Raw genomic sequence first — 15,943 nt, forward strand, 5'->3', positions numbered from 1 at the left:
TCCTTGGTGATAAAACCCCTTCAGGAACCCAGTTAGAGCTTGGCAACTCCATGGGCTAAAGGCCCAGATCTAGTAGACCCTGGTTTTTCAAACTTGAAGCCCGTCTCTGTGATATCTGTCTCCCTGACCATACTCTTTACCCTTAGCTTAATGGCTCCAAACTCTTCCTCAGCTTTGGGAAAACCTACGACAATAGAGGTCTGCCCTTGCCAGGGTGCATCCCAAGGAATGTTGCTTTCGTAGAAATGCTTGCCTCTCTGTGGCAGGAGGTGTTTGGGAGGGATTCTGGGCATGAATTCCCACTCTGTTTCTTTCTTTGCCTGTTCCGAAGGCCCGTCCTGCTCTATATTCCTGTTTGTTCATGCACCTTTGATGGAAACAGAGGCTCTGGCTCTTGCAGTTCTGCAAGGCACACATTATTTGACCCTTCGCCGTTGCCTGGCTGCAGGCAGAAGGATGAAAAGCCTGGGCGCCAGAGCAAGACTGGCTGAGTCTGCATCTCCATTCTGCCACTTTCTAGCTATATAGCCTTGGTCAGGTAACTGTATGTCCCTGGGCCTCAGGGTTTGCTTTAACTGTAAAGTAGGGATGACCACCGTCTCCACTCTGTGGAACTATTGTGAACGTTGAATGAGGAAATCCATGTGAAGCACTCCGTGAACATGAGCTGTTATGACTACCACAGCTGTTGGCTGTTTTCTTTATACCTTCCCATGCCCCTAGCGTGGCCAGCAGCTTATGCCCTTCTTAAAATACCCTACTGGAGCCATGAAGAGGTAGCTAACAACTTCCAAGATCCTGGTGTGTTTCTGTCATTTCTCCCAAAGAACTGGCTTGAAGAGTTTGAGTCCCAAGATAGAGCAGTATCATCAGTTACCTTGCTTCTCATAGGGATAGGGACGGGGACTCCTACCTCTTCCACCCCTCATCTTTATTTAGCTGGTCCCATATTTCCATGTTAGGTAGTTGGAAGTCCCATCCCAAGGACCAAACCTTTTATCAAGACTTTGATGGGACCAAGCTCAGGTCATGTGTCCATCCCTAGGGTAAGCCGGGGGATTGGAGGGAAAGCTCCAGGCTCAATCACATGGAATGAATGAATACCAGATAAGAGGGGTTCCTCCTGCCAGAAGAAAGGGGTGTCGACTATTGTATCCTGAAAAGACCATCCGAACAGTCTGTTGTTTGAGCAGACTAAGCTTGTTGTGCTTACCGCAGTGAGGGAGGGACATCACCTTGCCTCTTAGCCATGTCTCAGAAAGAGGAAGTCAGGTTTTCAGGCCTGGGCTGGGTGATCTTAAAGCAGACTTCGAGACTGCGCGGTTTATGATCTGAGAGCTTTGGGCGCCGCACTTTGCAGGCATACTGCAGGGAGATCTTGCCACTAGCCTTGGTGAGTCAGCTGTTAGTCTTGGTGAAGGAAGCCAAGTACTGGCTCCCTATGGTGTTATGAAAGATAATTCCTTGTGGCAACTACATAATAGTTCTTTTTTTGTTTAAAGGTTTTATTTGTTTATTAGGCAGAGAGAGAGCACAAGCGGGGGAGTGGCAGGCAGAGGGAAAGAGAGAAGCAGACTCCCCGCTAGGCAGGGAGCCCGATGTGGGGCTTGATCTCAGGACCCTGGGATTGTGACCTGGGCTGAAGGTAGACAGTTAACCCACTGAGCCACCCAGCCACCCCAACAATTACATAATAGTTTCTTACGTGTGTTTCTTATTCCTGTTCTAGATTGCTGTTTTCTTGATGATACAGTCTTGTATTCATTTTTTATCATCCTAAGTCAGGGAATACAGCAAAGCCTTGTACATAGCAGATTCTTAACATATTTGTTGAATTTGGAAGGTCTTGAAGCCTAGTTGGGTTTTCTAAAAAGAAATGTAGGTTTTGGTATATCCAACCATAAAATTTCCCTAAAGGAATTAATTTAGTATTTTTTTGATCAGCAACTTTTATTAGAAGTAACTTGCAGTGTACTTTTCTCTTCTACCAATGTACATAACCCATCAAACAGGTGGGAGAAGTTTCAGCTTCTGGTTGGCGCTGGAAAGGAAATTTGGCCACAAACAAGAGTGATGCCAATGCTTAGGAGCCCAGGAGCACTGCGGGAAAATGGGAATCGAGCCCCATCACTTTATTATCTTCTTGTGAATGGAATCAATATCAAGGCTTGAGCGATAGTATTGTCACTTAGAGAAGTGACTTCTTTTTGTAAATTCTGAATCGAATGCCACAAATATACAGTTTCCAGAATTAGAATACTAGATGGAAAGAGAAGTAGAAAACTAGACAGATATTGTTGCTGGAAAGTCTGTTGACTCAGTGGCAGAGGGCCGGTTTCCCACCTGCGGTCTGATCCCCCGCCCCCGGGCCTGGGATGGGCTTCTTGAGAGTGTACTGCTCACAACCCTTCCAGCCCTGGCAGATGTCAAGGTGGTGCTGGTGGCAGGACAAGGGATCTAAGAAGAGATACTGTGATACGAGCAGTTTGTGGCTAGAGGTTATTTTACTCATGGTCTGGTGTGCATGTGTATGTTTGCCTGCTTGCCTTATTTTATCAAAGTTTCTGCCACTGAAGCAATGTCTTTTTGAAAGTCTGGGGAGGGTACTGTATTCATTTCCCAGGCTTCTATATCAAAATATCACAAAGTGGGTGGCTTAAAACAACCGAAACTTGCTGTCTGACAGTTTGAGGCTAGAAGTCCAAAATCAAGGTTTCAGTAGGGCCAGCCTCCCTTTGAAACCGTAGAAGATTCCTTCCTTGCCTCTTCCAAGCTTGCGGTGGTTTGCCAGCAAACTGGGGCTCCTTGGTGTGCAGCTGCATTAATCCAGTCTCTGCCGTCATCCTTACGTGGTGTTCTCCTTGTATTTCATGGCCATGTTAGGAAGTCACCCTGTTCCCACCCATCCTAAGAACCATTTGGCACATTTGTCATATGTTTCAAGTACCAGACATGGTAGATCTCTAGTTCTGGGGAGGCACTCATGGGAAAAGAGAGGTCACCAGAGGCCTGTTCCAGAACTAGTTGAAGAAAATTTAAAAAACAGATCCAATGCCTGGGCTCTAGTGTGTTAGCTATCATAACAATGACCGTGGAGTTACTCAGTTTTCTTATCTGAATAGCCAGTCAGGGGATAAAGAACAGATAAAGAGTATTCATCAACCCTGTTTATTATTATCCTCACTGGGATATTCTATAGCCCAAACTCTGATAATCTTCTGGGACTTTCAATGGGAACACACTCTCTTTAACCAAAAGTGCCCAATTGTGAGGGCACATCTGACCTTTTCTCCATCTGGTTGGTGCCCACAGAAATGCCATCTCCTTCTACTGCCTTAGTCTGGGCTGCTTTATGACTTTCATAGGGCTTTGGCGCTCTTGCCTTCATGTGCCTCCTTTTCCATAAAAGATATTAAAAATTATATTTTTTGATTATGTTGGTATAAAGACAAATATAATCCAGGATGGGGTCATTATTATATGTTTTTCTTCTGATATTAAAAGAAATTACAAGTAAAACATTTTTTTAAAAGATTTTATTTATTTATTTGACAGAGATAGAGACAGCCAGCGAGAGAGGGAACACAAGCAGGGGGAGTGGGAGAGGAAGAAGCAGGCTCATAGCGGAGGAGCCTGATGTGGGGCTCGATCCCACAACGCCAGGATCACGCCCTGAGCCGAAGGCAGATGTTTAACTGCTGTGCCACCCAGGCGCCCCACAAGTAAAACATTTTTATCAGGGGCTAAAAGCCCTGTGACACTGAGCTCAGGGTGCCTCCTGGGAAAGTCAGCCTTGTTCTCACTCAGTCTGAGACATGCCTGCCTCATCTCTCTGCCTCAGCACTGCTCTGTGAAGGATCCGGAACCCACACTCCAAGGCCCCTTGCCGAGAAGTCTGTGCTCAGGCAGCCTGAACGCAAACAGCTGACGACCTGCCCTCAGCCCCACCATCCTCGGTGTCCTCGTTTGTGGAGCGTAGGTAATGATACCAGGTACCTCACTGATTTCTTACCAAGGTCACCTGAGAGCAGGTATTCACCCCCCCCCCCCACAGGCTCTCACATGTGGTAGATACCTTGTGTATGACAGCTGCACGTACTTCATGTGGCCGCTCTTCCTAGGTTGTGAGTGTAATAACCCCCCAGAAGGAGCCCCTGGAGGAAATCTGGTTGATTATTTGATGATTGGACCCCTTCCTTGCCCTGACACATCTGCAGAAGGGTTTTGATGAGGAGGTCCAGGTGGATCATATGTAGTCAATGCCATTCCTCCATAACAGCTCCTACACAAAGAGGTGGAGAAGGACCTCTAAGCCTACATCATATATATATATATTTAATAATATTTTTAAAATTATATTATATTAGTCACCATACAGTACACCCCTAGTTTTTGATGTAAAGTTCCATGATTCATTACTTGTATGTAACACCCAGTGCACCGTGCAATACGTGCCCTCCTTAATACCCATCACCAGGCTATCCCATTCCCCCACCCCCCTCCCCACTGACGCCCTCAGTTTGTTTCCCAGAGTCCATAGTCTCTCATGGTTCATTCCTCCTTCTGTTTACCCCCCCTTTCTTCTTCTTTCTTCTCCTACCGATTTTCCTACTTCTTATGTTCCATAAATGAGTGAAACCATATGATAATTGTCTTTCTCTGCTTGACTTATTTTGCTCAGCATTATCTCCTCCAGTCCCATCCATGCTGCAGCAAATGTTGAGAAATCGTTCTTTTTGATGGCTGAGTAATATTCCATTGTATATATGGACCACATCTTCTTAATCCAGTCATCTGTTGAAGGGCATCTCGGCTCCTTCCACGATTTAGCTATTGTGGACAATGCTGCTATGAACATTGGGGTGCATATGGCCCTTCTCTTCACTACATCTGTATCTTTGGGGTAAATACCCAGTAGTGCAATTGCTGGATCATAGGTTAGCTCAATTTTTAACTTTTTAAGGGACCTCCACACTGTTTTCCAAAGTGGCTGTACCAACTTGCATTCCCACCAACAATGTAGGAGGGATCCCCTTTCTCCACATCCTCTCCAACATTTGTTGTTTCTTGCCTTGTCAATTTTTGCCATTCTGACTGGCATAAGGTGGTATCTCAATGTGGTTTTGATTTGAATTTCCCTGATGGCTAATGATTTTGAACATTTTTTCATGTGTCTGTTAGCCATTTGTATGTCTTCATTGGAAAGTGTCTGTTCATATCTTCTGCCCATTTTTTGATTTGTTTATTTGTTTCTCATGTATTGAGTTTGAGAAGTTCTTTGTAAATCTTGGATACCAGTCTTTTATCTGTAGTGTCATTCGCAAATATATTCTCCCATTCCGTGGGCTGCCTCTTAGTGTTTTGGGACTGTTTCCTTGGCTGTGCAGAAGGTTTTTAGCTTGATGAAGTCCCACAAGTTCATTTTTTCTTTTGTTTCTCTTGCCTTTGGAGATGTGTCATGAAAAAAGTTGCTGTGGCTGATATCAAAGAGGTTGCTGCCTATGTTCTCCTCTATGATTTTGATGGATTCCTGTCTCACATCGAGGTCTTTCAACCATTTGGAGTTTATCTTTGTGTATGGTGTGAGAGAGTGCTCAAGTTTCATTCTTTTGCATGTAGCTGTCCAATTTTCCCAGCACCATTTCTTGAAGAGACTGTCTTTTTTTCCACCGGATGTTTTTTCTTGCTTTGTCAAAGATTAGTTGCCCAAAGAGCCGACGGTCCATTTCTGGGTTCTCTATTCTGTTCCATTGGTCTATGTGTCTGTTTTTGTGCCAGTACCATGCTGTCTTTGTGATCACAGCTTTGTAGTAGAGCTCGAAATCCAGCATTGTGACGCCCAGCTTTGTTTTTCCTTTTCAACAATTCCTTGGCAATTTGCTGCCTTTTCTGGTTCCACACAAATTTAAGGGCTGTTTGTTCCAGTTCTTTGAAAAATGTCATTGGTATTTTGATCGGGATGGCACTGAAAGTGTAAATTGCTCTGGGTAGCATAGACATTTTAACTATATTAATTCTTCCTATCCATGAGCATGGAATATTTTTCCATCTTTTTGTGTCTCCTTCAGTGTCTTTCAAGAGTGATTTGTAGTTTCTAGAATATAGATCCTTTACGTCTCTGGTTAAGTTAATTCTGAGATAACGTATGATTTTTGGTGCTATTGTAAATGGAATGGATTCCCTAATTTCTCTTTCTTCAGTCTCATTGTTCATGTATAGAAATGCAACTGATTTCTGAGCATTGGTTTTGTGTCCCACCACATTGCTGAATTGCTCTATAACTTCTAGTAGTTTGGGGGTGGATTCTTTTGGGTTTTCCATATAGACTATCATGTCATCTGCGAAGAGAGACATTTTGACTTCTTCTTTGCCGATTTGGATACCTTTTATCCCATTTTGTTTTCTGATTGCTGTTGCAAGGACTTCTAGTACTATGTTGAATAATAATGGCGAGAGTGGGCATCCCTGTCGTGTTCCTGATCTTAAGGGAAAGGCTTCCAGCTTTTCCCCATTGAGAATATTTGCTGTAGGCTTTTCATAGATGGTTTTTATGAGATTGAGGAATGTACCCTCTATCCCTACACTCTGAAGGGTTTTAATCAGGAAAGGATGCTGTATTTTGTCAAATGCTTTTTCTGCATCTATTGAGAGGATCATATGGTTCTTGACTCTTTTCTTGTTGATATGATCTATCACACTGAACGATTTGTGAATGTTGAACCACCCTTGCATCCCAGGGATGAATCCCACTTGTTGGATTTTTTAATGTACTGTTGGATCCTATTAGCTAGGATCTTGTTGAGAATTTTGGCGTCCATATTCATGAGGGATATCAGTCTGTAATTCTCCTTTTTGATGGAGTCTTTGCCTGGTTTGGGGATCGAGGTAATACTGGCCTCATAGAATAAGTTTGGTAGTTTTCCTTCTGTTTCTATTTTTTGAAATAGCTTCAGGAGAATAGGTATTATTTCTTCTTTGAATGTTTGGTAGAATTCCCCGGGGAATCCGTCAGGCCCTGGAGTCTTGTTTTTCGGGAGGTTTTTGATAACTGCTTCAATCTCTTGATAATTAATTGGTCTGTTTAAAAAATCGATTTCTTCCTGTTTCAGTCTTGGTAGTTTATAGGTTTCCAGGAAGGCATCCTTTTCTTCCAGGTTGTTTAATTTGTTGGCATAAAGTTGTTGATAAAAGTTTCTAATGATCCTTCCTATTTCATTGGTGTTGGTTGTGATCTCTCCCCTTTCATTCATAATTTTATTAATTTGGGTCCTTTCTCTATTCTTTTGAATAAGTCTGGCCAGTGGCTTATCAATCTTATCTATTCTTTCAAAGAAACGGCTTCTAGTTCTGTTGATCTGCTCTACTGTGCTCCCGGTTTCTAATTCATTGATCTCTGCTCTAATCTTGATCAACTGCTTTCTTGTGCGTGGGTTAGGCCTGTTCTTCTGTTCCAGCCCCAGCTTCTTGAGGTGAGAATATAAAAACTGCATTTTAGATTTTTCTATTCTTTTGAATGAGGCTTGGATGGCTATGTATTTTCCCCTTAGGACTGCCTTTGCAGTGTCCCATAGGTTTTGGACTGTTGTGTTTTCATTCTCGTTGGTCTCCATAAATTGTTTAAATTGATTTTTGATTTCCTGGTTTATCCAATCATTCTTGAGCAGGATGGTTCTTAGTTTCCAAGTGTTTGAGTTTCTTCCAAATTTTTCCTTGTGATAGAGTTCCAATTTCAAAGCATTGTGGTCTGAGAATATGCAGGGAATAATTTCAGTCTTTTGGTATCGGTTGAGACCTATTTTGTGATCCAGAGCATGGTCTATTCTTGAGAATGTTCCATGGGCATTAGAATAGAATGAGTATTCTTTGGTTCTGGGGTGTAGTGTTCTATATATATCTATGAGGTCCATCTGGTCTAGTATATCAGTCAAAGCTCTTGTTTCTTTGTTGATTTTCTGCTTAGGTGATCTGTCTATTGCTGATAGTGGAGTGTTGAGGTCCCCTACTGTTAACATATTTTTGTCTATATGTCTCTTTATTCTGGTTAAGAGTTGGCTTGTGTATCTAGCTGCTCCCCTGTTGGGGGCGTAGATATTTATAATTGTCATATCCACTTGTTGGATACATCCTTTAAGAATAATATAGTGTCCTTCTGTATCTCTAACTACAGTCTTTGGTTTAAAATCCAATCTGTCTGATATGAGAATTGCTACCCCAGCTTTCTTTTGAGGTCCATCGGCGTGAAAAATGGTTTTCCATCCCTTCACTTTCAGTCTGGATGTATCTTTAGGTTCAAGATGAGTCTCTTGTAGACAGCAAATGGATGGGTCATTTCTTTTTATCCAATCTGCAACCCTGTGTCATTTATGGGAGCATTTAGGCCATTCACATTGAGAGTGATTATTGAGAGATATGACTTTAATGATGTCATGTTGCCTGTAAAGTTTTTGTTTCTATAGATTGTAAATTTCTGTTCTGCATCACTCTTGGGGCCTTTTTACTTTTATGGAACCCCCCTTAATATCTCCTGTAGGGCTGGTTTCGTGGTTACGAAATTGGTCAGTGACTGGCAATCTTGTAAGGTCCTTATCTCTCCATCAATTCTGAATGACAGCCTTGCTGGATAAAGGGCCCCTGGCTGCATGTTTTTCTCAGATAGAGCTTTAAAAATGCTGTGCCAACCCTTTCTCTCATTCCAGGTCTGTGTAGACAGGTCTTACGTAATTCCGGTATTTTTGCCTTTGTACGTGAGAGATTTCTTGGCCCTGGCCGCTTTCAATACTGTATCCTTGGATCTAATATTTGCAAATTGCACTATGACATTATGTGGTGTAGGTTTGATATGCTTGAACTTGGGAGGGGTCCTCTCTGCCTCTTCGGCATGAATGCTTGTTTCCTTTGCTAGATTAGGGAAGTTTTCAGCTACAATTTGTTCAAATATCTCTTCTAGACCTCTCTCTTTCTCCACCCCCTCGGGATGCCGATGTTTCTGACATTGGAATGTTTCATTGAGTCAGTAATCTCCTGTAACCTACATTCTTGAGATTGGATTTTTTTGAGCCAAGTTTCTGTTTTAACTTTCTCTTCTACCATCCCATCCTCCAATTCACTAACTTCTTCTTCTGCCTCATTCACCCTGGCCATCAGAGCATCTAGTTTTGACTGCATTTGATTCATAGCATTTTTAATTTCTGCCAGATTCACTCTCATTTCCACCCTTAGAGATTCTATGTTCTCGTTAATATTTTCATTAATATTTTTTTTCAAGCCTACACATCATCTTGACCATTGTTGCTCCAAACTCCATTTCTGACAATTTGGTTATATCCATATCCATCAGTTCTGTAGCAGAAGCCACAGACTCATCTTTGCTGGGGGGGATTTCTCCTCCTCGTCATTCTGATGAGGAGAGGTTGCAGGGTTGTCCAGAGCCCAAATTATTGACCAGGACCCAGGCAGTGTGTCCTTGTTTTATAGGGACCTTAGGGATGTGGGCTTCTTGATTTTTCAGCCTGCCTTCTGGGGGAGGGGCCTGCCGCACTGATACTCAGGCACCCCTGTTTGGGTAGAGTTGCCCCGTCCCCTGCGAGGGGGGATGGGGATGGGCACGCTGTGAGCCGGTATTTCTGGGCTTTTGTTCTCTGGCAGCTTTCCCTGGTGGTTTTCTGTGGCTCTTCTGAGAGTCAGAGCAGCAGTGGCCGAATCCCAGCCTCTGTCTCAGAACAGAGAGATCGCAGGCCACTCTCCACTGAGCTCTCTTGGCCACTTTAACTCTGTTTCTGTTGGTGCTGCTGAAAACACTGCAGCGTCCCGGGTTGCGTGCCCCACAGCCGCTCTCCCAGCCCTTACTTCCAGGGCTGGCATGTCTCTGTCTTTTGTGTTGCTAACACCGCCAGCCGCCCCTGGTTCCTGCGTGTGCTCCCGAGCTCTCTGTTCCAGTGTGGTTCGCGCACGCTCCAGAGCTCCGGTTTCCAGTCTGGTTGCGCGTGCGCTCTGAAGCTCCTGGTATCAGTCCGGTTCCAATGAGCTCTCCGGGGCTCCGGTTGTCAGGTCGCGCACACTCCCAAGCTCTTGGTTTCAGTCTAGTTCGAGTGAGCGCTCAGGGGCTCCGGTTTTCAGTATGGACGCACCCACGTTCCCGGGCTCACGGTCTCAGTCGGCTCTCTCGCCCGCTCCCCCGTGCAGGTGGCTACCGCTTCCCGGCGCCCGAACGCGGCGGCTCCCTCCCCCTTCCGTTTATCTTCCGATATCCGTGCAAGGATTCACGGCTCCCCGCTTCGTACCTCAATACTCAGCGCTGGAGATGTTCATTTGTAGAGATCCAGATGTATCTTCCTGCGTCTCAGGCTGGTTCCGTGGGTTTTCCGGATGGTCTGGAACCTATCCAGCTCGACTCAGGGGACCGGCTGAAAAAGGGGACCCCTACTCCTCCGCCATCTTAACTCCTCCACCTACGTCATATTTTGAAGAGTTGCTGGAACGCAGGAGCGGAAGCAGTGAATGAGACTGTTGCTGGGATTGCCGGCGCCATCAAACTGGACATCAAACTGTCCTGTCACAGAGCAGCCAGTGCCCAGGTACAAATTTCTGTTACAAAAAGGGGGGGGTGCCGTTTTCCGGCTAGCTGCGGGCTGCGGGCTGCGGGCTGGTGGGTAAATGTCCAGCCCCTTCGCTGTGGCTGATTCAGGCACAGTGATCTGTGCTCCTAAAATCTAAAGAAAAAGTCTTGGCCTCTGGTGTTTTCTCAGCTCCATTTTCAGAGGTATTTTTTGGTCATGCTGAGGTTTATTTGTTCTGAAGTCTCTTCTGCTCTGTTGCGGGTCTCGAACTTCCCTAGTCTTCAGAGGCAGCTTTGTAAAGAAGGGCGTTCATGTCGTGTCCTCCTGGCTTTGTTGCATTGCTTCAAACGTTTCCCCTCACGATGCCCGCCCAGAGGTTGCTGTCAAGCATGGTGATTACTGTTTCCCCGGCAGTCACTCTTCTGTTCCCTTCTGAGGTTTATAAGGTGGGTCAGGCTCTACTGTGGAAGGAGCTGGGGTGAATCTTCCGGAGAGGCAGCTGGGGTGAAACGGCCGCCGCTGGGCTCGCACGCGAAGAAAACCCTGGCACTGTAATCCGCTGTTCTGTTTAGGTCCGGACCCGTCCAACACATGGAAAAACCCACGTGAAGAAAAACTCAGTGTTAAGAGAGAAAACCGGAGAAAATTACCCTAGGTGCAGGTTTGTCTGCACGCGACAGAAACCCTAAAATGAAGTACCTCAAATCAGGTGAAGGTTCTTTTTTCTCTGACGAAACAGAAGCCTGGAGGCAGGCAGCCCTGAGGGGCTACAGCCAGTGATGGGCTGGGGCTGGCTTGTTCCAGCTTTTGAGAACCGATTGCTGGCATCCCTGCCCACCTCTAAGTACAGTCACATCACAGTGGCAATTTGAAACTGGCCAGGGTGGAGTATTGATATCGCAGAAATTGGCAAGTGCTACAAATCAGGGGTTTGCCGTCCCGAGAGCCTGCGGTTTAACATTTCTGGGAAGATTAGAGACCCAGGTTCTTTCAATCCTACTACTCCACCATCCTTGCATGTGGCTCCTCTTCTTATGGTCCAAGTTGCTGCGAAAGTTCCAGACATTAAATTATAATCCAGCTGGCAAGAAGGAATAAAAAAAAAGAGGGGACGTATAGCTATTGGGCAGCACTAGTATTTTAAAGAGGTTTCTGGGAAGCTGCTATACAGCACTTCTTTGGTCAGCACTTAGATACAGGGCTGTACCTAGCTGTAAGGGAGGCTGGGAAATGTAGTCTTTATTTGGGGATCCACCTGTCAAGCTTAAAGGTAGGGGTCTGTGGTAGACAGAGCTGTGAGATACTCCAGGGCTCTCTAGCCTATATAATCTCTGCTTGATTGTGTGTGGATCTTGCAAATATGATACCACTCCTGTGATTATGTTCCAGATTAATCAGCTTTAAGATAGGGAGATTATCCAGGTAGTCCTGACCTCTAAATCGGGTCTAGAGGTCAGAGATGGAGGAAGTTAGAGATCAGCAGCTCGAGAAAGATTCAACCTGTCATTGCTGGCTTGAAGGTTGTGTGTGTGTGTGGGGGGGGTGCTCTGAGACAAGGAATGCGGGCAGATCTAGGAGCTGAAGGTGGTCAGCTAGGAAATGGGATCTCTGTCTTATAACCACAAGGTGCTGAATTCTGACAAAAATAAAGATGCTGAGTTTGAAAGTGCGTTTTTCCCCCGAGCTTCCAGAGCCTGCCCAGCCTGGCTGACAACTTGATCTTAGCCCTGTGATACCCTGAGCAGTGAACCTAGATACTGCCAGAAATCTGACCTAAAGAACGGTGAGTGAGTTAATGGGGGCTGTTTTAAGCTCCTAAATTTGTGGTAAATTGTTATACAACAAATGAAAACTAATATAGAATCTATTACTATGGAAGAAATGAAAAATAGGTTTTGGAATATGCAACTTGCAGTCTTTGACTCAATGCGCTAAAACCCCCAAATGTGTTGGATGTGTTAGAAGCCGAGGTTGGTGAGACCTAACTCCTTGCAGACATCTGTGGCCAAGATTAGGTTCTTGCAAACCTTTAATATGGAGAACACTAGTGTCTCTCACGATTGGGGTCCTTGGCCAAACCATATATCCTGACCCCCTACTTCCTTTCCTGCTCTGGAAATCTTTGTTCCATCAGCTGGAGGTCTGTAGTCAAGCAGCTTTTCAAGCTGTCTTTCTGCTAGTCCAAGTTGTTTTAATGGGGAGGGAGCCACCCAAGGAGAAGCCCCCCGGCCCCTCATCCAGTTGTGTAAGAGAGGAGGATGGAGTGTGTCCAGAGGAGGGTAGGGAGGTTTGGCCCCTTTGCTCCCCTACTAAGAGCTCTGCCCTCAGTGTGTCTTTGCTCTGTGTCCTTCTTCCTTTTGGAGTGAAGAGAAGCAAGGGTGTGGTCAAAAGAGGACTCTGTATTTCCATTTCTTAAAGCTTAGGACTTGGGGTTTCATTAGTCACAGGACCCCTAGTCCTCTTTGTGTGACAAAAACCTCCTTAACTGAAAATATTACTTTTATGCTTTCCCCTCACCCTCAAAATTCCACAATGGCTCTGAGGACATGGAGGACCTAGGACTTGAACCCTGTTTGGTTCCAAAGCCCATTATCTCAACTACTGAGTGATTCCCAGAGGAACTGCTCAGTCGGAGACAATGGAGGGGTCAGGGTTGCATTTTCCTGATAACGACAAAGGATTGATGCTTAAGCAGCAGAAAGAGAAGTGTGAGCAGATGGAGAATAAATTGGAATAGGGATGATTTTTAAAGCAGTTGGATTAATCTGGGATTTCTTGTGTATGTGGTAGCCTTTCCAGAAGAATCACAAATATGACACCAAAGTCCTTGGTGAATAATGATGATAATAATAATAATAACAATAATAATAATGATCATCATCATCATGAAAATCTTTAATATAGATATTCTTGGAGATGGGGTGATAAAGGAAGGAGCATACCATACAATGTACCATGAAACTTTGACCATTGTCTTTACCGTTGCCTCTGCCAGGGTACCACATGGCAGTCCTGTGTCCTGATCTCATCTGTCTCCTTCTAATCTTCCTATTTCCTCAGTCTCTCTTCTCTTTCCCATCTTCTTACCTCTTCTTCAACAGGTAGCTCCAAACCCTTACTAACATAACTCATTTAGCCTCTCCCTCGGATGTTTCCAATAAGTCCACTTCCTCAGAACCAAAGTGACCCAATGACCGGGCCCAAGAACTCCCTTGAAGGGTTGGGAAAGCAAGAAGCTGTGAGAGGTTTACTGCAGTATATTTGTACCCATGGCATTAGGAACTACAGCCATTTTCAGTGCACAGAGTGTAGGTATGTGGATACCTGGGCACCTGACATTGGGCATATATCTCAAGATCTTGGACTCAATCATGTGGTGTCCTAGTGTGTGCCAGGTGCTCTGCTGGGTGTCAGACATTGAGTAGTGTCCCAAACAGACATGGCATCAGCCCTTGGGGCACACTCTTGTTGGGGGTGGGGGTGGAGATACAAATTGTGAGCAATGCTATAAGGTGAAAGAAAGCCATGCTACTAAAGTGAATAATAGGAGGGAAATCAACCTTTTTAGGAAGGGACACTGAAGCCGAGGGATGAGAAGGAGCCAGCCAGGAAAAGAGACTCTGTTACCCAAGAGATGGAACAGCATGTTGAAGGCCTGGAGGAAGGTAGGGCCTTGGTGAATTAGGGGAGCAGAAAGGACAAAGTGGGCTTTGGCTTAATAAGCAGGTGTGGGGAACAGGCAGCACATGCAGGGCTTCAGGTCGCCCTGAGATAGAGTAAGCTTTTTAAAATTGGTGTTTGGATATGATTTTTAAAAATCTGCATATTCCTGGGGCTGCTGTAACAAAGTACCACAAACTGTGTGGCTTAAAACAACAGAAACTTATTTTGTCTCAGTTCTGTAGGCTACACGTCTCAAATCAAGGTCTCCGCAGGGCCATGCCTTCTCTGCAACTCTGGATAGAGTCCTTCTTTGCCCCTGTGAACTTCTGGTTGCGGCCTGCAATCCCTGGCGTTCCTTAGCTTGTGGCTCTGACGCTCAGCTGCATTTGTGTTCACGTGGTGTTCTCTCTCATCATGACAACTGGCATGTTGGACTAAGGGCCCATCCTGCTCTAGGATGGCCTTATTTTAACGGATGACATCTGCAATGACCCCATTCCCACAGAAGGTCGTAGTCTGAGTTACAGGTGGTTCGGTCTTCAACATATCTTTTTGGGGGACATAATTCAACCCATAAAACTGGTGAGGAAATAGTATATTCTACCATGTAATGAAGAAATTGGCCCTTTTTCCTTAGATACTTAATTGTTCCAAAGCTGTCAGCGTCTTAAGTTCTAGCATATTTTGTGCTAACTCGAATATGGTAAATTCCTATTCAACATGTGGAATTTGTTGCAATGACAGTTGACCCTTGAACAACACAGGTTTGAACTGTGTGGGTCCACTTATACACAGATTTTTTTACAGTACACCCCTGTAAATGTATTTTCCTCCTTATTTTCTTAATAACCTTTTCTTTTCTCTGACTTACTATAAGAATATAATAAGTAATATGTATAAATACAAAACATACATTACCTGACTGCTTATTTAGTTGGTAAGGCTTCCTGCTTATGTTATTTGTAAGGCTTCCAGTCCACAGTAGGCTATTAGTAGTTGAATTTTTGGGGAGTCAAAAGTTATACATACATTTTTGGCCATGTGAGGTTGGAGGAGGGTCAGTGCCATCAATCCCCACATTATTGAAGGGTCAAACTGTATATTATAATCATGACTGCCATTGGAATACAAACTCAATAGAAACCTATCTCCTAGGAGAAGCTTGCAACCTAGTTCAGGGGCAGACCTGGACATTAATGCAATTAGAGAAAAAAGAGTGTCCATATATTTTCATTATGTTCTGATCCAGAAATGGGTGCAGTAGAGCCTAGAAAAGTATGTTAAATATGGGATGTGGACTGCATTTGCCAGGATGTTTTTGACTGTCATAGAAAATTCAGAATTAACTGGCATAAACAATAAAGGGGATTCGGAGATAGAAGATAAATGAAAGCTCTGAGCATGTGATGTGTAATTGATTGAGGTGTAGAGAAGTGGAGGCAGGAAGATCAATGAGCAAGCTTTGAGGTAATACCCACAAGAGGTTCTGAAGTCCTGAAACAGGAAGACAGTGGAGGAAATGGACGTTTTTGCAGACATTTTGAGGGAAGATCTCCAGCATTTGATGAGAGGTGGCAGGGGAATCAATGATTATTTCAAGATGTTGATTCTGAAAGATGAAAAGTACTGAAGTGCTACTAACAGAGAATGAGGGCTGGGGAGGAGAGCTGGTTTATGGGACAGAGAGAGAAGGAATAGTGGGTTTCAGCCACTTTGACTTCAGA

Source organism: Ursus maritimus, unplaced genomic scaffold (genome assembly GCF_017311325.1).
Source record: "Ursus maritimus isolate PB19 unplaced genomic scaffold, ASM1731132v1 scaffold_26, whole genome shotgun sequence".
Classification (NCBI taxonomy): Eukaryota; Metazoa; Chordata; class Mammalia; order Carnivora; family Ursidae; genus Ursus; species Ursus maritimus.